General features: G+C 36.2%; 1 protein-coding gene and 1 long non-coding RNA gene across 2 annotated transcripts in view; both read right to left on the bottom strand.

The window, feature by feature from the left end:
• The window catches only part of LOC141455911 (ribosomal protein S6 kinase alpha-5-like), a 423,200-nt gene that overhangs the window by 377,948 nt on the left and 22,007 nt on the right, over positions 1 to 23,245 (bottom strand). The window lies entirely within an intron of this gene.
• LOC141455409 (uncharacterized) lies at positions 9,098 to 23,225 on the bottom strand. The gene is made up of 2 exons (XR_012459256.1): positions 10,930 to 23,225; positions 9,098 to 10,897 (listed from the first exon to the last, which is right to left on the bottom strand). It is a non-coding gene; the product is annotated as an uncharacterized lncRNA (long non-coding RNA).

Raw genomic sequence — 23,245 nt, 5'->3', positions numbered from 1 at the left:
AAAAAAAAAGTTTGAGTTATAAATTTTTGAGAGTTTTAGCTGCTGCCCCCCCCCCAAAATCTTAAATTGAAACAACTATTTTTCTTTTCTCAATTTCTCATGTTATTGTGAGATTCATGTTTCTTTAACCTTCCTCATAGACAAAAGTAGTGTAATGGTGCATATTTTCTGTTAAAAGTATTTTAACGGAAACACCAATTTAAAACCCTTCCTGACTATGAAAGACAAAACAAAAATGGCTTATCTTACCAAACTAATGACGTGCCTAAATCAAGAGCACCGCTCGCTTTTCGTTAGCCTGGGTTATGGGCCTTGACTCGCCTAGGCTCAGAAAAAAGCTAGGGTAGCTTCCCCGAATGAACAGCCATGTAGATTTTTGTGAGAATATCGTATATCCTTTATTTTGTAGGATTGATAGACGAAAACTCCTCTTTGTTCAAATTCTTTAGGATACTTCAGGCTAATAGGCTATCATCCGTCTATGTAGAACTATGAATATATACGTATAGGCTTCGTGACCGTAAATTATTAAACTAAGGATTCAAGATTGGCGAGATATCGGTCAAATAAAAAACAACTCGTCTTTTTGCCAACGTTTCGACAAATATATTGTCTTCTTCAGGGCCTGGCTGTGCGGGTTGGTTGAGTTACAGAAACAGTTTCTGACCGATTCCTCGCCAATCTTGAATCCTTAGTATTTGTACAACAATACCTTTAGTTACCATTCTTGTTTTATGCTGATTCTATTGTAGTATTATTGTAATTTCAGTAATGTAACTACTAATTACTTGGAGTAATTAGAAATACTTCTGGGTATTTAATTAACAATTATTATTCTATTCTATGCAATAATTCAACATTATTTGCCCTTTTATTGGTCGTAATAAAATCCATTATTAATACACTTAATGGGTACTTCGTTACGATATTCTTTGATTATTTTACAGACATATAACTTTAATAGTTTTTTATTGTCACAAATATGGAACACAATAAATTCTTTATAAAAACAACTCTTATCTTCGTGTTTTAAATATTATATTCTAATTAAAAGGGGCTCTGTTATTACATTTTTAATAAGGGACAACAGCTTCTACCTGTGGGGGATATAGGTGGGTGGTATTAAGCCGCTAAAGTGGACAAGTGATCTTGATTGACAAGATACCTCTAGCCGAATAGTTCTTCCTTTCCCAATAGTTATAGACCACGATGAGACAGAAACAATAAGAAGTCGAAATCTCTACACCAAACATTAATCCACCTCTGATATTGGATGAAAATTCAAAATCGGTTAAAGATACAATAAACATGCTTTGCTACGATGGATAAAAATTAACGACAAAATGAGAACTTGTTAAACAGTTGAGAGATTTACATGGTTGATCTTAATGGTTTACGAATGCTCTTTAAACGAATCGCTGACAAAGCTCCTAAATATACTGCGCCCAAACTGAAGCTATTGTGTTCTCACACGCCCACTAGATGAGCTAGCTAAACCCCACTCATCACACAGAACTCGGAAACAACTCGCGCTAACTCTCTATGGAAGCTTTAGGAAATCAGCGGTTCATTCACTAAAGGTCTCCAGGAGCTGAAAGTTAAGATAACCATTACTGGAAACTAATATATCTCTCCACCAAATCCCTCTTTAGAAATTCTGAGAATCTGGGAGTTATGATCCTCCAACAACTGATAACTTCCAAAGGTCAGTTATAAAACTTCAAGAAGGTGCGAGGTATTGGTTGGTAGTTTAGGAAAACCTCTTTGTCGTTCCAATACACCCTTCCGTTCAATGCCCTGTAGAAAAGGAATGTTATTTTCCTTTGGTAACCAGCCACACTATCTAGGCAACTTCTAGAAAGGACAGGGAGCCGGAAGTCATGAATTTACAGTCAATACTCTACTCTCTTTCAGTGCCTTTACAGGTTAAGTTGAAGACGGTTCTCTTTAAGCCCAATTCCATCCCAAGGTGAAGAAGTATGAGATGCTAGCTATAATCCTTTAGTTATTCCCTCAGTTAGAGTTGGAGTAGGGTATAGGGACCTCTTCAAACTGGCGATGTGGGAGTCATTACCTCTTTCGTAAATTGCTACGATTACTTTTAACCTATAAGTAATCGAATGCAGAAAAAAATGCACATTTAATTATTGAAGAAATACAATAGTTATAGCTACAAAAAAACCTTCATAAGGATACTTTTTCTGAATGCTCCATTCTAACAATATGAGAAGAACATTGATTCAGTCATTCTAGACACCCACACGTTGCTCTTACTTCGTAGACCTACTCTAGAAGAAGATGCGCGTATCTGTTGAACTTGGCGAACATAGCGACAAACTTAGGTTACTCACTAATAACTCCCACCTACGCACTTGCCATTTTATTATCTGCATTCTCTGAAGACTGAATATAATACACTTTCTTGGTTGGCTCACTAACGAAGAAAACCCTTTCTTAACTAATAGAATACTTTAAACTTTGCACTCTAAGTAAAGGATTAGGTACGTTACCCTTTAAAGCTGGGTAAACTGAATTTACTGTATACCTGCAGTTCCAGCACAAAAACTCAAAACACAGTTACTCAGTTAATATTTAGAAATGATGAGAGATGATTTTTACCAGATCATTCGATATTTCTGAGTAGCATATCGAATCTTTCGACCTACTTACAAGACTCTCGTCAAATCCACATTTTTTAAGAGGGTATGATGCATCACTGGTGCTAGTTGAAACCATAAAAACGTCCTCCCAGTATAAGCTAAGTGTCTGAGCAATCTCTGAAGCTAAAAGGGTCCTACGGAGAACACAAACCTCTCAGGTGACTAGATCTTCTTTGATTAATGGCATCGCAGACATTCTATTGGAGTTGCCTCCATCCCCCCAAAAAAGAGGCTTTCCTTTAGGTTCTCCACTGATGCTCCTCGCATCAAAGAAAACTAACCACTACAGTGAAATTTCAGAAAGATAATGGGGAGCCGTTAGTCAAGTTTTACTATCCCGTAGATTCCCAGTTTTTTTTTTCCGGCGCATCGACAGCTTAGTCATTAGCGCCGTCTCATCACTTCAAAGTCCCTCGTATTCGGATGGCACCTCCTCCTCCCCCGTTACATCCTTTACAGCTTCCATCGGGAAGCAGTATGGAGCCGAGGGACACTGGAGCACATCTTCCCTCTCCAACCATTTGACCATCGACTACAGTCGACGGAGGGGAGAGTGATTCCCAGTTATTAAAAATTTGGGCGGCACAATTAAAGGATTGGGAGTTTATTCCTCCTACCACCCAGAATCGGGAGAGAAATCCCAAACAACAGTGAGCCCCCAGATTGACCCCCCCTTCCTAGCTCATATCCTTCAGCGGAGAACATATCCCGCATCACTCTGGGTATCTCGCAGACATATTGGGATGACTATTTCCCAAAGTCTAAACTTCTTCCTTCAAAGAGCAGCAATATCCTCTTCCACCACTAGACACAGCTTTTAAGAGAGGTCAAATGCCCTACTATGCCCTCGCTAAATAGAAAGGGCTACTTACTCCGAGCGTGTGGCCATGAAAAGAGATAACAAAAATTCATTAGGGGCGCTAAAGACCTTAGTCGGCCCAGGTAGGAGAGAAAGGAAACTGCCCTTCCTTTTCTACCAGTTCCAATCACCGCCATCTCACCACAATTCGTCATGTGGTGAATGTATTTTACCTCCATACAGCAATTTTCATAAAGAATATCTAAATGAATTTATCTTATCTTAGTAAATCAACAAAATATTGCAAGCATTCAAATATTTGATTTAGAATTCCAATTTTTATTTATTTTAAACTATCATTTCGTACACCCTCATGGCAACATCACGACAGAAATCCTTTAGGACAAACAAACTGTTCACAAATAAAATCCCAACGTAATAAACGTTTTTCCTATACTCGGATATCAAAAAATATTTTTCTTTCTCCATAAATTTTGTCGTCCTTCAAGAATACAAAAAAAAATCTGGCTGAAGTAGCTCCAATAAATTGAGTCATAAAACAATTTGAATCAATTTATAATTAAGTCATGCATACTTAAAACTGACTTTTTAATTAAGTTCAAGACCTCCTGCTTTTAAACCGCTCAGAAGTAATTTTGTTAAACAGAACATCAAATCACAACTTAACAAAAGAGAACTGTAAATGATAAGGATTTGTGCCCTTAAGTTTTGTAAGTGTGGTCAAGTGTTAGGAAGTCCGTGTGTATAAAACGTTTTTAGTGGGACTTAAAATACCGTAAAAGCATAAAACCGGGCGATTTAATGTGTTGTTGTTGCTGCTGCTACTGTTGTAGTTAGAGCGGGGAATGGGAGTGTTAGCGACCAACCAACCACCTGTAGATTTGTAGCAGCCACTCGACCTGAATCTACAGTTTTTTAATGCACTCTGTTGGTGTTAAGGTATTTTTTATTTAATTACATCCGGTATTTATTCAAAGGTGACCTTCACCATAGACTTAGTTATTATACGTAATTCTAGCAATACTCTAATTAGTTCAGTAAAGGGCCACCTTTAGTTGTCAGCACTATAAACTGATTTATTTTGTGTTAATCACTTGACTAGCCAAGAGTGGTTAATTTTTTTTTTAAAGAATGCAGTTATAAACTAAGAATTTGGAATTTAAGAACACTTATTAGAATAAATAAATCACCAGAAGTTCATAAATACTAAAATTTAGAACCAGATATACAATAACAATAAGGGAATTTTTTTTAAATTTATTGTGTAATTTACAATCTGCATACAGTTGTATACAATTAGTAAATATGGAGAGAGTGATGAACTGGTGCGGGAAGAGCGCGAGGAGAGAAACTACCCAGCGGTAGTACTCTCTATATGAGAGAGGTGATTTGTGAGGAGAAGAGTGTGAGGAGGAGAGTGTGAGGAGGAGAGTGAGGCCTTCAGACTGCGAGGAAGTCCGGGGGCCACTGGCGATTCAGTCGGCGAGGAGTATTAGGGATGTCAGAGGAAGCGAGAGACAGTACAAGAGGATTAGAGCCAGTCGAGAGAGTAGTATGGAATTTTTGGTACATATTTAGTCTTGGCGAGTTGGTCTATAAAGGGAATGTTGAGTTCGTGAAGAGTGAGGTTAGTCACCGTAGGAAAGGAGCGTCAACTATCTGTCGGAGGACTGAAATGTTTGTACAGTCCGTATGTTTGTAGGTTTGACTGAACCCCACAGCTCTAGTCCGTAAGTCCACATAGGTTTGAGAATAGTATTGTATGTTAAACGTTTGAGTTCTAAGGGTAATTCGGAGCGTCGTCCAAGTAGTCTGTAAAGAAGTTTCGCACGTTTTGTCATTGCTTGTCTTTTAAGTCTAGTGCGTGGGTTCCAAGTGAGTCGTTTGTCTATGTAGAGCCCAAGGTAGCTAACACCAGATCTGTACAAGCAAGAGGATTGCTGTTGAAGAGGACAGGTGGACAGGAGCCCCGCCGGAGAGTAAACGTGGTATGTTGGCATTTCTGTGGGTCCATTTTAATCCCTCCACTTCTTTGCCCAGGATTCTATTTTATGTAAATGTGTCTGTAACTTGTATGAAGCTGATGAAGGATGTGTACTTGTGGCTAGTATGGCTGTATCGTCTGTATATGTACAGAGTAGTGTAGAGAGTTGTGCAGGTATGTCTGATGTGTATACTGTGTAGAGAACGGGGCCAAGTATACTCCCCTGCGGCACTCCCGCCCACTGAAGGAAATGATTGGCTAAATGATTAGCGTACTGGGTTGCCACGCAGAGAACCCAGGCTTGAATTCAGCTACTCGCTCATAGATTTTCTCTTCCTAGGAGCTTCTTGTAGATAACTAACTATCCGGATAACTGGACAGTGTTATCCGGACACTGGACTTGACAGTATCTGTCAAGAGGCTTGGAAAAAAAGCTGAGGTACCAATGATTGTAGATGTTGAAGGACTTGACATAAATTTAAAATAACAAAATAAAGTACTAAAGGCATCCATCTGCCATTTGTTAAACTTAAATAATACAAGAAACATGTAAAAATAGAAGCGAAAAAATTAAACGTACTCGTACTTAAAATAACTTGAACATTATTTGACGACAAAATAATTGAATAAATAATACCAACTAGAGAAGCGTACCAACTTTGACCTTTTTAGGTACCAAAATTGTCCCAGTCAAGAATAACACAATTAAAGCAAACATACTGTAAACGTTTTTCAAAATCAGGTAAATTGGCCACAAAGTGGAACAACAGTGTCTACAGTTGACAAATTACATATTACAGTACTTGCACTGAGGACTTGTTTACTTGGAGTAATTAATTGGAAAAACATCCCCGTTCTAGTTTTCAATTTAATTGATATTAAATTTGTAATTATCATTTGTGTAGATTATATTGTGGGATACACTTTAATGAAATTTTGCATCAGTCGTGTTTCTAATTAAACTATTTTTAAACTAATCATTTATTCACGAAGTCCAGACCAAAATTATTATAACAAGTTAACATTACTATAATAATTACAACAAATTATTGAGACTTTCTTTTTAAAATAAAAAAAAATCGTATGATTTAATAAACATTCCAAATATACTCAGTCAGTCGTTTTCTTAAAGCTTTAAGCTGAATTCAAAATTTTATTCACATAATACGCAACCTTAGGTCGTGATAAACAGAGGCAATTTTTCCATCTCCTAACATAGAATGCAATCAGTGAAATTCCTAGGCAAGAAAAATCGTCTAAGAAAATATTTGAGTAGCTTTTCTCCACCCATTAAACTCAGAATAACCCCCCAGTCTTGTGCAGTATAGCTAACAATTGTTCTGGTCATTGAGTAATATATCTTGTCATTTGCCCTTCAATATTGTTACTTAACGAAGTCATTCCACGTGGAAGCTATTCCAAATTTGAAGATTATTGAATTTTCTTTGAAATGGTTTTTTTCAAACCATCTTTTCAAGGGTCAGCAGTACGCCAAGATCACTGTGACACTATAACAATCATTTTTCAATTATACCAGCTTAGTTTCCTTTCCCCTTCCGCATTTTTTGTCAAAAAAAAAACAAATATGGTTATCGATTTTTATTAATTAAGTGACCGTTTGAAGATAGTATTGATTTAAATCTACAGCAGTCTCGATGTAAATCTACAGCAGACTCGATCTAAATCTACAGTAGCCATGATCTAAACTTACATTGTACCAAACTTTGCTACGATCTATCTAGTACTACAGCTTAAAGTTACGGCAGTTCCAGCACAAAAACTCGAAACACAGTTACTCAGTTAATATTTTGAAATGATGAGAGATGATTTTTACCAGATCATTCGATATTTCTGAGTAACATTCGAATCTTTCGACCTACTTACAAGACTCTCGTCAAATCCACATTTTTTAAGAGGGTATGATGCATCACTGGTGCTAGTTGAAACCAAAAAAACGTCCTCCCAGTATAAGCTAAGTGTCTAAGCAATCTCTGAAGCTAAAAGGGTCCTACGGAGAACACAGACCTCTCAGGTGACTAGATCTTCTTTGATTAATGGCATCGCAGACATTCTATTGGAGTTGCCTTCATCCCCCCCCAAAAAAAACAGGCTTTCCTTTAGGTTCTCCACTGATGCTCCTCGCATCAAAGAAAACTAACCACTATAGTGAGATTTCAGAAAGATAATGGGGAAAAACAAATATGGTTATCGATTTTTATTAATTAAGTGACCGTTTGAAGATAGTATTGATTTAAATCTACAGCAGTCTCGATCTAAATCTACAGTAGCCATGATCTAAACTTACATTACAAAACAAACTTACATTGTACAAAACTTTGCTACGATCTATCTAGTACTACAGCTTAAAGTTGCGGCGTTTTCCGCTAAGCATTCCAATCTTTACTGGTATCTTCGGTTCGAGCTCGTAATAATCCGCACTCGTAAGAAATTTAATCACTTTACGCCCTATTCAAAGTAAATAAATGTTTTAGCTTATATAAACAACAATATTTACAGCCGTTGATGATTAAAATGATGATGATTAAAATGGGGAAAGGATCAGCTCAGTCATTTAGCATTCTGGATTCCTACAAGGAAATCATGAGTTCGAATCCAGTTGTCGGCCGTTAGATTTCCCTTTCCTGAGAGTCTCTTACAAGGGTGTTAGAGACAAGAGTCTTACAAGAGTGGGACGAGGTAGGAATGTAAACCCTCAAAATTTCTCTAACTTAAATCCTAACAAGACAACAGATTTATTAATTTTTAATCAATATTATTTTTCCATACAATAAGCCCAGAAAACCCCGAGGGTAAATAGAAGATATTGGAAACTGTCCATTAAACAATCAGAGAATAATTCCAAAAATGGGAATCGAATAGTCATCATTGTCAAGATTCTACTAATCACCTGAACTACTACTAAATTTATTATCATTTTTACTAAATACTATTAGCTACTAAATTTATTTACTTTGAAAGTGGCACTATTAGTTATAATGTCAATAATATCGTGTCAGTACAGCAACTGACTAATTGAAGAGAGAAGTTATTCAAGCGATAATACTCTCTGGGTAATCTCTAGGATTAAATACTCTCTTCATCAGAAGTGGGAAAATCGCGAGGCCACTGGCGTTTTAATCGCTTAGGGCAAGGGTTCCGAACCTGGGGGTGCGAGAAAAGTCCAGGTGAATAATAGGATAATATAATTATTCAAATATTTTTCATATTTTTATTTCTCATGATTAAGATATCCTTTGAGCTTGTAAGAAATCGTTTTATGAGTATACAGTAAAAGCTCCTTATTCGCGCTTCCTTCATTCGCGTTTTCACTATTCGCGGATTAAAAAAAATGCGACCCAATTCCTATATTCGCGGATATTCGCGGATTTACACTATGATAATAAAAGGATTCCAATAGGTATCCAACTGGGTTTGGACTAATAAAAAAAGTAAAATAGATCTTATTACAACTTTGCCTAAAGTATGTTGTTAAATGATATCGCCGAGTACTTTGACATAAGCCGCCTTCGCCGCGATCGGTGTTTTTGAGAATGTAAACGCACAGAATGAAAGCAACCTTATTACTCAATGAATAAAGTATATTTTTAAATGTTGCTCTTCCGTTCTATGGTAAAAGCCGCTTTGCGTGTTTTATTGTTTCGTCTTTCACATTCGTTACAAAAATTGTGATCGAGTAACACGTCTCTACCGCTATTTTTCTAATTTATAATGTCAACTAAAAAAAATGAGAAACGAGTTTCGACACGAAAAAAATCTGTGATACCGCTTAAAGTGAAAATAGAAATGCTTGATCGCTTACGCCTTGGAGAGTCATTTGCATCCATATCACGCTCATTCAATGTCAACGAATCAACTGTACGATCGATAAAAAAATCCGAAGATAAAATAAGATCGTCTGTAGCTTCAACTTCACTGTCAGCGAAAATTGTTCGTGATCCAGCAATAGAAAAACTGGAAGTGGCGTTGTCATTATGGATCGAAGACCGCAACCAAAAAAGGGTGCCCCTGAGTTGTCCAATGGTCCGGGAGAAGGCAAAGTATCTTTACGCTCATTTTAAAGAACCTGATGGTAGTTGTAGTGGCAAGTTCAAACTTTGACTGCAAACAAAAGCTTTAAAAAACTGCCAAGCAAGAGAAAATTACAAAATTCTTCAAACCATTGCCTAAGCCTTAAGATAATTAATCAAAATGTTCAAAAACTTCAATTAAATTGATTTTTTTATATATTTGTTTTTTTTTTTATTTTGTCACCTAGGAACGTATCCCCTATAATCCCATATAAATTACCATTCCGTATTCACGGTTTCTGTATTCGCGGCATATTTATGGAACATATACCCCGCGAATAAAGAGCTTTTACTGTATTTCACGTCTTGGGTTACTATTATACTCTTTTTTTTGTTATATTTATCCTTGAGCAAAATATAAATTTCAGGGGGGTGTGAGGTTCGAGTGAAATTTATTTAGGGGTTCGGGCCGAAAAAAAGGTTGGGAACCACTGCTCTAGAGAGGAATGATCTGGAATAATGACAAGGTGTCAAATGGCTTACAAAAGGATAGAAATGAGAATGTAAGTTCCGATGAAAGTTTTGATAACATGTTCTCCGGCAACCTGATCTACAAATGGAATTTCTAAGTCTATGATAGATTTGGAACAATGGTGTGCTGAGAATTTTAAACTGAAGAGATTGAATTCATTGACCCCCAAAGTTCAATACCTGTACATTCAAGTGGAAATTAGAATTGAAGTGTAAATCTGTCGTTGGGTGGTTATTAAGTGAGAGAGAGAGAGATTAGATCGTTGGTCTTGATAGTCTTTTAAGAAGTCGATAACTCCTGTTAAACTTCAATTCAGTTTAAAGTTCAGTGTGCTGGTGCTTCTAAATTTAAATTAAACAAAAATTAGCAACAAATAAAGAAGTAATAAAATGGAGCACCAATTTAATTGATACAATAAAGTTGAAATGAGTGGCTGATTGAAACATGAAACCGACACAGTTTAGATGAGAAGAACGGCGGACTAGCCGCCGTCGGAGAGAGAGTGGAGGTGGAGGAAGAGGCGGCAATATATAGCAGGGGTCAAGAGCGACAAGGAGGCGACGCCCAATCGATATGCGTGTTCTCTTTAACTCCGGCCTCTCTGAACGCCGTCAGCTTCAAAACAGTTTATGCTTTAGTATTACTCGAGCACTCTCTTACACTGTCCGTCTCCTTTTTAATTCTACATTAATACACCCATTTTATCATTCTAACATTTTCCCTTTTCATTTTTTATTTATTTAAGTACTTAATTTAATCACTTTTATTTTCAATTAGTTGTATAACGTCAACTTATCTGACGCATAACTTGGCTAGTTGTAATTAGCTTCACAAATTTCCCTTTTCTTTCTGACGCTTTTCAATCGATTTCATCTGTAGACTAAAATAGAAAAGCGGGACAGGACCTACGCCCTACGGCACCACAGCCACAAGAAACTTATTGGGCTTTCCCATTTTTGAGTCTAATAGTTAGATTAGATTTGATTCAGCTAAGGCGGCCCTTAAGGCCTACGCCTCTGCGACCCCTTTAGATTTATTATGGCTCCCCTCACTCTAAAACTCACCCTCCAGACCTGTCCTTTTGATCAGACTCTTAATTCTGGAGAGGGACTTTTGGGTAAAGCTCATAGGCCTTGGTTTTTTCCTCCCCGAGAAGTAACATCCTTAGCCAGAAAAGCCCCGACTCTAATAGATGAAAACTCCCCTTCCAAAAAGGTTGAAGACTTTCCCTACTAGTTCTTTTTGCGCTACTACCTCCTTTGGTCTCAAAGTTCCAAAGATATCATAGCGCAACCACTCGATTGCAACGCAGTCGAACAACAAGTGAGAGGCCGTTTTTTCCTCTTCCTGACACAATTGGCACAACGGTTCCGAGCTGATTAGCCCTTGAACTGGTGATTTCATCTTTAAATAATAGGTATATTTTTCAAAATGGAATATTAATTAAAAAGTATAAAAAAAAGATTACTTCTTTTACTCTTACACTTTGACATCAGACGATCTAAAGTTTGCGACCAAATTGCTGACATTTTCACGGTTACTTTTGGGATGTGCTAAGTTCTAGATATATTAAGCCCTTTACTGATGTTAGAACATTCCTTAGGATTTAACATATCTGAGAAGTCTGAGTTGTCATATGGATTCGAACTGTAACTGGACATCTAAACGATCCAGTTCCTTTGAATTTCATAACACTCCTATCCTAAGAATTCTAAGAACCTTGGTAAATGCTCCTTTTTACGCCTCCAACCATACAATCTACACCGATCTAGACATTTCCTCGCCTAAGATTTTTTCTACAAATTACATTAAATATGTAGGAGAAATGATTAGCGTAAACCTAAAGAAAAGTGAACAATTTAAGTTGAAACTACTAAAAACTTGCTTCTTAGAATAACTGTTAGAAAATGCAGAAATAAAATTGAAGAAAACTAGAAAGAGTAGAGAAGAAATCTTAGAAGGAAGAAAGACCCAATTGAGATTGTTTATTGAACAAGAAATATAGATCTTGTCTAAAGGCCAAAATTAGATGGGTATATCATATATTCTTTAGATGGGTATCCAATAAGAAGCGAGAGCTTTACCTGATCTAACTCTAAATGAACGCGAGATTCAAGAATTTTTCTTTATGTTTTATCTTATTTCATCTTATTCGCTTCTTTGATAAAACCTGATAAATCCACTTTAAAGGGGGGGGACAAAAAATTGATATGAAGAGAATTTCGTTTTATTTTCTCTCTGCTTAAAAGAGAATATTGCTTAACTATTTTACGGGTGACGGTAAGAAACTTGAATGGGCTAGCTTATAAAAAATATAAATTTACGCAACGTTTTTTTGGAAGTTGAATTCTCTACACCAAACTTAACGATCTACCTCTGCTGATGGATGAAGGCCCGAAACCGGTCAGGGATACAAATAAACATTCAACGGTAATATTCATCTTATTTGCTGGTTTCTACGTAGTATCATTTTATTACAGTTTAAATTTATAAATAATTGTTTTCTTATTTTGTAATTTAAAACTAAAATGGCACATAAACCCAAATTGTGCCTTGTCATTAAGGGCCCACGGGATCCCTATCTAGCAGCTATCCAGTTTTTTATGGATCCACGGTTACCACCAATCAATCCACCTTGATTTCGGCCCGCCAATCTTCGCAAACTCCGTGGATATCCTCTTTTTAACATCTTCTTGACCGTTTTCTTTCATTCTTATAGCACAATAACTAAATCTTCCTTGAACTACAGCATCGTAGTCTGTTAAAAACTCCTTAACTTTCCCAGCTTAATTAACCTTATTAGATCCACATTACTCCTGTAAGGCTGAACAGTTCCTGATCCTTCCTTATCTGGCCGTCCCCAACGGGGCCACATATTTAAAGTAGTTTTTTTTTCCCTTTCTAACATCAACAGCCTCTATTCATCTCATTTTCTACCTGTCTTATGTTTAGAACTGGACATATCAAAGTCATTTAAAGAAATTTTGTGGCCCCTTTTTGAAATCAGGTTGGTCCGGAGATTTTTTACTGAGCCCAAAGTAGCATCTATTGGGAAATATCGTTCCGGAAGTGTACTTCATATTCTTAGGTACGGATTTCTAAGTCTCCGGAAAATGTAATGATGTAAACAGCGTTAAGAGAAAGTGAATTCACATTAGACTCTTTTTTTTGTAAAATAAAAGAACACTGAGTAAGGAGTCTACAACAATTATAGTTATTATTGTTTTAAATAATTAAAAAGATAAAAACAAAAAAGATTATTTAACTTAAAAGCAATAGAAATCAGGATAAAAAAGAGGAGGAGAGAGAAGAAGGATAATTAATTAAAGTGATTCCCTTTGTTAATAAAAAAAAAAAAGATAAGCTTTTTAATTTTACATTAAAAATAAAATAAATATTAGGGATCTAATTTAAAAAATAAATATTATTTTTAAAGCAATTGTGATTTTTTTTAATATAAATGTCTAGCCCAGTGGTGGACAAACTTTTTTAATGGGGGGGCCACAAAGTTTAAGAAATTCTAGAGGAGGGCCAGAATTATAGAAAAAATGCATTTTGTGTTAAAGCTTTTAATCATAATATTATAAAAACATTACAGCATTACACACTTGTGTAACTACGCGGCTAGTTTAGCTTCACCTTTAGGTTGTGCATCTATTATTCTACTAAGTAGAATCTACTTTATACTTCTCGGCCGTCAAAACGTAATTATAGCGGGCCATACACTATCCATGTCTATGGACCTTCGGCGGGCCGGATTAAATACTTTCGCGGGCCGGAGTTGGCCCGCGGGCCGTACTAGGCCCATCACTGGTCTAGATGGATATGACATATCGTACATTCCTTTATTTGACTTCGGCAGCGTTCTGCTTTACTTAAATGAAACACATTGAGAATTAACAAAAAAATATACGAATAAAATATCGCTTTGTAGTGGGCTCTCAGATCATGAAAGATCAATGATTTTTAATAAATGTTGAACCGAAACGTAGCCAATACAAGATTCATCAAACAAAATTTTGTAATTGTAATAACATCATTGCAGCATGGTATAGATTGTGTTTAAAGGGTTAATGAATCTTCTATCTTTCTTTTTTTTTCCAGTTACCATAAAAGTTTTTGAGATTCAGATGTACGAGTATGAAGGGTCGAGCAAAGAATCCGCGAATTCTTTTGATCGCATGAGAGAGCAACACCAAAGATATGGTGTAAGACTAGAAGCTAGTTCAGTCCCACTTAAAGTAAGCAAATGAAATCTACGTGTCCAAGTTCACCCTTCATCTTCGTGATTATGGAAGTGTCACGAAAAGTTTGCAAGGGCTAAGAATTAGGTTTCACTTTAGAACGACTGCTGCTTGAATTTGGTGGCCACTCGGGGGTTATTGGTCCTTCAGTACTTGGGTAATGGACAAGCAATGGTCAAAGAAGTGGTTATTTAGAACTAGAATGTGACTAGCAAGTCCATCTTATCGTACATGTTTCATACCGACATTATTGGCCTTACACCTTTTTAAGGCACTGCAGGCCTAGAAAACATCTCTCGTTTCCTACAGTGTTGTTATCTTTTAGCCACTGGTTCGGCACAATAATCCTCTTTAGTTGTAGCGCCAGGGGAACAGAACGCTCCCCATGTTCTACTCTAATCTAATCAAAACCGTCCGGTAGGACAGTTGTATAAGGGGTTGATCGACTGTAAAAACTGCACGAAAAAGCGTAACGTTGAAAAACACCCAACTTTGACAATTTTTTTTCTTTTTTTCTATAAAAGATAAAATTCCCAAATTTTCTTTAAAACAAAGAGCATGTCCTTGTTTATGACTGTAAATTTTCCTAACGAGCCAGATCTAATTGATTTCGAGAAAAACTTTGCTGAAAATGGAATTCCAGAAATTGTTTTTGTTCTTTTATAATCTTATATTAATTTAAAATGAAGTTATTTTTGGATTTTTGTGTTCTTCCATAATTTGAAGTTTTCTTTTAAGAAATCATTGAAAATCCCTACAGCTGTTCCCTAAATTAGTTAAGCTCATAATAAATAGTTCAAGGGAAACCAATTTTTACTGTTTTAATTTTATATTTTAAAACAATTTTTTTTTAAGGGCTCCTTTTTCATGGGCATCTAAATTAAAAGTCAAGTTTCATTTTCCAGTAAATTTTCCACCTTTCCAATTACTTTGAATTAAAAACTCTTACAAAACTAAAAAGAGAGATTTTAAGAGAAATTTCCAAGATCTATTTTCACGTTCAGAAATCTCGAAAAAAACATTTCAAAAGAAAAGACAGAGTTGATCATCTGACACCACTTCAATACCTCTTCTTCTTTCTTTTTTTTTTTGAACAGTTCAAAGAAGAATTTAATTAAAGAAGAATTGACAAACAATTAGAGAAGATATATTCCCAAGACTATACAAACTTCATAAACCTTCATCCAATCATTATGCTCGTACCAAAGAATTTTAATTAAATTTAAATTAGTAGAAGTATGAGAATGACAATATACAGTCGCTTTATTTGAACCGCCATATTATTAAGCGATTTTGATTCAAATTGAGTTTTAGAAAGGTATGTCCGTATTTATTTGTAAATACTTTAGTTCTTATGATCGATATTACCATTATTTCCTCCCTTGTAGCGACTAATTCATCCAATACACCTGGAGGTAACTGTGTATCTATGTTTACCCCCAAATGTAGATAATATTGGCGCATTGCAGCGCTATGCATTTACAATCATATTGGCATTTATACCATCTAATATCCACAATGGAAGATAACGCTTCTAGTTTTCCCTTGTTCGGTATTTTATTTATTTATTTGTAATTCTTATTTCATGTAGGCACTCCAAGTTGTGAAAATTGTAACCTCCATATATAAAATTATTAATAAATTCGAGAAATGAACTGTAGAATATTTTTGTTCACTTCTAGAACACTTTCTGTAAAGAAATTTTAAATGCTAAAACTAAAAACTATATGCTAGATCTAAAAACATTCAGTTACGTCAGATGGGTACGGCGTGAGAGAATTTTTGTTTTTTAAACATAAATTGGGACCGCTACTTATAAATGTTAATAATGATTGTCAATGAATTGTTCAATAGCTAAGGTTTTTTTTTCTTTTATATTCCTACGTCACGAAGGTTATGACGTCAACATCCAGTATGAACAACGTTGGCTTTGACAGCTTCCCTGTTATTTGTGGAGAATTAGCTTCAATTTTTTTAGTTAAACTTTGTCCCGCTTTTTCTTTCGATTCGGTAAAAATACCAACTGTTTTTCTTTCGTCTATTATTTTTTGTCTTCTTTTCTTTAGTGTAAATCACTAAAATTTATTCAAACGGTAATCTTTAATTAGGTCACAATTATAATCAAAAAAATAATCAAAATTTTAGCTGTGTAATGATTTTTTTTTGGCATTGGCTTCCGCCATACAGCCAGCATCGTCTAGGTGCTTATCACTAGGATATCACTCACTCTCCATTCTTACTTGTAAATACATTCGCTTCACACATTCATCCCTCTACTATATACAACTATTTACCTACAAACTTACAACTAATGGATGGATCGCTACTCTATATTCCTGCCATCCTTATAGCTTAACCGAAATTAAAATACCCATTGTTTAGATTGTTCTTTGGACTCAGGAGTGTAGTGATGTATCCATGTTTCATCCACAGTGACGAAACGACGCTTAAAGTCCTGCGGATTCTTCTGGAACAGCTGCAAACCGTCCTTGCAACACTTCACACGATTTCGTTTTTGGTCAAGCGTGAGCAATCGCGGCACCCATCTTGCGGATAGCTTTGTCATGGTCCAAATGTTGATGCAAAATATTATGTACCCGTTCATTCGAGATGCCCCACAGCACTAGCAATCTCACGCACCTTCCACTCTTCTGCCATCCATCACCATATCATAGATTTTATCAATGATTTCTGGAGTTGTAACCTCAACAGGGCGTCCAGAACGTTCAGCGTCACTTTTTGCCCATATGGCCACTCCGAAAATTTTGAAACCACTTATAAACTGTTCTAATCGAAGGTGCAGAGGCACCATAATGTTTATCAAGCTTCTCTTTAGTCTCCTGAGGCGTTTTGCCTTTCATAAAGTAGTGTTTAATCAACACACGAAATTCTTTTTCGTCCATTTTTTGAAAATCACTCGACTTCCTCGATTCAAACGAATGCCAAACACAAAGAAATAGACCGATCTGGCTGAAACTTGGTGTGTGTTCTTCCAAGAGATGCTACTAACTAAACATAACCTCGATACGCGCCAGTGGTGCTATCTCTCTGACTTTGCACGGACTTTTCAAACGACCCTCGTATGTTGGTGGAGAATATTATGTCTTCATAGCGAAATGGTGCATCTAAATACCTGTATATGTCGTCAAACATTCGTTTCCTTTCTACCACATAACGTGGACATATCCATTATTATATGTTTGAAATCTTCCTCCTCATTGCAATCTACGCAAAGAGGAGAGAGGACCAATTGTTGATCCTGTGTAGGATATGATCCGCACACTGCGTGGTTCGCGGATTGGTGAGAAAGCACGTATCAGAAATTTGTAAAAACGCAGGTTTTTTTTCTCTCTCTTACCGCAATTTACTTATTCTTATCAGAAAACCTGGCCAACATCGTAATTCCAGAGTATTGAATTGAATACGATCTTAATACTACGTCTAACGAAGTAGGAAGAGGAAATAAAATAAGAAATGTTTAGTAAAAACAATTGAACAATATCATGAAAACAAAAAATATCCAAGATATTGATTTCTGAATGAATAATTTAAAATAAGACAAATTTAAGTTTAAATGGCAGTAAAAAGATCACTAATTATTCGAACAGTTGTTGAATGGCTACAATTACTTGACCAATCAATATAATAGACCAACTAAACGTTTTACGTTTTAATTTGCGAAACAGATCATATCGTTTAAAACCCTAACAGAAATAAACGCTTAATTATACACGAAAGCTTAAATGAATATATACTTTATAGAACTGTAACAACGGATTACAACATTAATAGTACTTACACAATACTTAACACCATTTACACTGAGTAAATAAAAAAAATAAAAAATACAAAAGAGCGAAATAGTCGAAGCAATATTTAAATTTTTTGGAAACAGCTGTACGAGGTAACAAAGATATGATGTTGATACCTTAGTTGCTGTTATAACTATAGTTTAGTTACTTGACCTTGGGAAATGACTGAGTCATTGCCGCATTCTTTGCACTTGGAAACAATTACCAACTGGTTTGAGAATTGCACCATTCAAATATGTTTGTGTTGAGCAGTGCATCTAGTTTATTTAGTTTATTCTTTTAAGGTAACCTTAGTTCTAAAAAAAAAATAAAATAATTATTATTCATTCAAAAAAAATTCCCAAATTTAATTCTAACAATAACTGTGAATTTTGAACCCTAAAATAACCACTTGGTTGGAGTTATAGGCTGGCGTAGTAGACAAAACGCAACAGTTTTCAGTTCTATTTGATCTTATCAATTTGGATTTCATATTTGTTCCACATTAGAAGGAATTAAATCTAATCAGAGTCTTCTTCTTTTTAATCCATCCTCGTTTACCTTTCAGTGTCGAGGTGCCTTCAATAAAACTTTCCAGCTATCCCTATAAACAATAAAATATTGTTCCTCTGTGAAAAACCTTGATATCACTTTTGATCAAAACCTCTCTTGGAAAAACCATGTTTCCCAAATCTCTCGTCGTTCCATCCATATCCTTAAGCAGTTTAATAGTTCCCGTCACCTTTTTCCAATTAAGACCCGGCAACTCCTAGTTTCCTCTCTTATATTCCCCCATTTCGACTATGGTTGTTTAGTGTATGGCCGCTCTTTCTGGTGATATTGAAGCTAAGCTCAAGCGCCTCCATGAACTGCTTCATAAGATTTATTTTCAGCATTTCCAGAGACTCTCGCATTTCGCACTGCTACGATGAGTTGAAGTGGCTTTTTCCTGTCTATCGCCGCCAATATTTTTTGGCTTCTTTCCTTTTTCAAGTCATCCATTCTCAAAGGCCTTCCTATATTTTTCAACTCCTTAAGTTTAAATCCTCCATCCATTCCCGTAATACTAGATCTCGCTCATCCGATCTCTATATTCCCTCTCACCGAACCTCATCCTTTGACAAATCCTTCCTAATACGTGCTACCTCTCTCTCTGGAACTCCTTACCATCATCTGTCCGCCATGCTCCTACCCTATCTATCTTTAAATCCCGTCTATTCAGTTATCTCCTTTCTATCCAGCTTCCTCCGAAATTCTAATTGTTTTAATTTATTTCCTTAATTTCTGCTGTTATTTTTATTTTCACTTTTTGTAAATACTTATTTATTTATTTTCTTTTAATCGCAGGCCAAACTATTAAGGCATGTATTTATTCTTAGGGGACAACTGTCCCAGAATAATAATTTTTTTTTCTTTTTCTATCCTCACTCAAATTTCTATTTCTTCTCCAATCCAAGTTCCTCTTTCTGAAATCCTCTCTCACTATCCCTTCCCATGTTGTGCGCGGTCTGCCCCTGCCTCTTTGACCCTGGCATCTTTGACCCTCATAACAGAGTCTTGCTATACCGGCTTGTGTCCATCCACAAACCATCTTAGCCTGGTGTTCTCTCAGCAGCTCTTTCACCGGCCTGACATCGAGATTAGACCTTATTGTAGAATTTCTTATTCTATCTCTATCTCGTCTTTCCCTCTATTTTTCGGAGGAATCGCATTTCAGCTGCTTGTACCTGACTGCTGTGTTTAAGGAAGTTAGAGCCCACGATTCGCTGCCGTAGGTTAGATTAGATTAGATTAGACTAGGGTGGCCTCAAGGCCTACGCCACTGCGACCCCTTTGGATCTATTGTGGCTCCCCTCACTTTAAAGTTCACTCTCCAGACCTGTCCTTTTAATCAGACTCTTAATGCTGGAGAGCGACTCTTGGGTAAAGCTCACAGGCCTTGGCTTTTCCTCCCCGAGAAGTAACATCCTTAGCCACACGAGCCCCTCACACTGACACAACACGTGCAGTGCCGTTTCCTCCTCTTCCTGACAGAACCTACATAGGCTATCATCTGCCAGGCCCATGCGATGCATGTGTTTCCTGAGCCTACAGTGGCCAGTTAATAGGCCTACAATCATCCTTATAGCCCCACGGCCTTGACGGATTAATTCTGCAGTCAGCCTCGGCGAATAGCCTTTAATAAACTCCTTCGCCTGTCTCTGCCCAGTGGTGGCAAGCCACCACTCCTGAGACCTACTCTGCACCCATAAGTTAATGGTCGCAGCCTTAACACACTTCGGAACCCCAAAACAGGGCTCCGGGCCTACGAAGCGTCCCGCAGAGCCTTCCCGGGCCAATAAATCTGCCGCTTCGTTTCCTTTATGTCCTGAATGACCAGGTACCCAGACCAGAAAGACCTTATACTGCCGTAGGTTAATATTGGGAGATAGGTATTTTTAAAAACCGTTATTTTTGTGCCCTTCCCTTTTAGTAATAAATCCTTTCTTAAGGGCATTGAACATTCTACCTGCCGTAGCCACTATTCCGTGAATTAATTTCTCCCTGGATTCGGCCTTCTTCATTAATTTTTACTCCCAAATATTTAAAATCAACGACTTAACATTCCAGGATGTTAACATTTCTAATCAGAGTCTAAATTAAAAACGTCCCATGTAAAGGTTGATCATTTAAAAAGTGAACAGCGAATTGTTTTTTTTCTTGTCTATTAATAATTCTCAAATTTTCTTGAAAAAATCATAGCTTTTCTTAACACAGATGGTATAGACTCTTGAGGAAAACTTGGAGAAAAACTGTATTCTAGAAATTATTGTTTTAAAGAAATAAATTTTCATTTTCACTTACAGTAACAACAAGAATTCTTGTAAAAGTACAGAATTGTGATCTTATAAATGACCATTTCTTATCGGAAAAACGTACAGAAAAAAAGTCGATTTTTAAAAATGTCGACATGATCGAATTGCCGGCCTCACCTAGTCAGCGAAAACAAAATTTAGGTGAAAAATAATTATTTACAAATATTGAATAAGAATGAAAAGGAAAAATATCAAATATTTGCTGTACATCATCCCTGCAAATTGACACGACACAATGTGAGTAAGGTGTCATGTGATTGGTTAATACAATCGATGTTGTCATCCCCTGTATAGCGGTAACATTTATATATTTGGAGAGCTACATATATAAATATGTATGTATATATCCATGTGAATATATAATATTGAAAATGAACAGTGTTTTGATCTTTATTTTTCACTGCAGAAGTATATATTATTTTAATTTTTTTACCTTTTCAAAACGCTGACTTTTTTTTTTTTTGTATTTGAGATTAAGAGAGCCAAAGAAAAAATAGCTTTGAAATTCACTTCTATTATTTAACTTCGTTAATTTTCTCTATTTCGTTATATTATTAAATAAGTTAACCATTTTTTTAAAGTAGCGGTGTTAGATTTTAAGAAAAAGTAACGCACAGTCTTTTTTTGTTTTTGTTCTAATAAAAATCTAATTAATAATTTACCTTTCAGTAAATTCTAGTTTAAATTACCCTAAATTATGTCACCATTAATTAATGCCCAATCAAAAGGAATTAATTAACAAACTGTTCCCCCCTCTATTCAACGGTTTAAACAGCATCACCTGGAAGATTTATTGCATTTCCATAGTTAAAGCTGATTTTATAAAGGATGCGCTATCAGCTGATTGTAATTAATTAGATTTCCTATCAAATTAGAAGTAAAAATCTCAGTTCGCTTTGTAGTGGGCATTTTTTTTTAAAGCTTATAAATGTCTGCCTTCAAAAAGTAATAAAAAAGGTTAATAACTAATGGATAAATACATGATTTTATTTGTATAACATTATATTAATAATAATCCTAATAAATATTTGTATCATAGGCATGCATTAACGGCAACTAAGAAATATTTTTTAACGGAGGGGAGGAATAAAAGAAAACATCCAAAATCATAAGAAACAGTTTAATAACAAGAAAAATTAGTCGGATGATAGTTTTGCTATTTTTTTTTAATTTGGAGTGAGATGTCAAGATATATATCAGGCAGATTATGGACCAGAGAGAGAATTTAGTTGTTTTCAATATTTTGCCGGAAATTTCTGACGGCTGAAATAAGATGAACAGTGGAATCTATTGGACGGGAGTAGGTGGAGAAGAGAAATTACCCGTTCGTAGCTCTCTCTCCATTTTGTTAGTCACTGCCGAAGGAAATCTTGGAGCTTCTGGCGCTTCAGTCGGCGTGTACGATTTTCAGGAATAGTAGGCGAGAAGAGAGAGAGAGACAATACGGAAGGATTAGGGCAATGAGAGAGTGTAGTATGATATTTCCGGTATTTTTACTTCCTTTACGAAAGAAATATCGAGATTGGTGTTGTTTTGTAACGTAGAACTGTTCATCATTTGTCGTAGTATTTGTTCATATGTTTATCTGTTTCGCAGAGTCCCTGAATTCTAGTCTGAGGTCTACACTGGTTTGAATTCAGAGTTGTATATTAGTATTCTTAGTTACGTCGATAGTCTAGACTAGATTTTCGTCAAGGTAAAGCAGTTTAGCACGTTTTGTCATGGCTTGTCTTTTAAGACTAGTATGTACGAGGGTCGTTTGAAAAGTCCGTGCAAAAATAAAAACTACTTAATTTTTTGGCGTAAACCTTTTTTATTTTTCAACATAGTCTCCTTTTAGGCTTATACACTTCGTCCAACGCTGCTCTAGTTTGTTGATCCCTTCCGAATAATAGAATTTGTCCAAGTCTGAAAAATAGCCATTCGTTTCTGCAATCACCTCCTCTTTTGAATAAAATCTTTTTCCCGCCAGCCATTTCTTCATATTGGGGAACAAATAGTAGTCCGAGGGAGCCAAGTCTGGAGAATAGGGGGGATGTAAAACGAGTTGGAACCCTATTTCCATTAATTTTGCGACCACAACTGCTGAGGTGTGAGCTGGTGCGTTGTCGTGATGGAAAAGGACTTTTTTGTGGGCCAATCGTGGGCGTTTTTCTTGCAGCTCGGTTTTCAAGCGGTCCAATAACGATGAATAATATGCACCTATAATAGTTTTACCCTTTTCCAGATAGTCGATGAGGATTATTCCTTGCGAATCCCAAAAGACAGTCGCCATAATCTTTCCGGCCGAAGGAACGGTCTTCTCCTTTTTTGGCGCAGATTCCCCCTTGG

This window comes from Rhodnius prolixus, unplaced genomic scaffold (assembly GCF_049639745.1).
Source record: "Rhodnius prolixus isolate KJV_2025 unplaced genomic scaffold, Rpr scaffold_4, whole genome shotgun sequence".
NCBI lineage: Eukaryota > Metazoa > Arthropoda > Insecta > Hemiptera > Reduviidae > Rhodnius > Rhodnius prolixus.
Note: the sequence above shows the minus strand (reverse complement) of the source record. Positions and strands in the feature narration are given on the sequence as shown.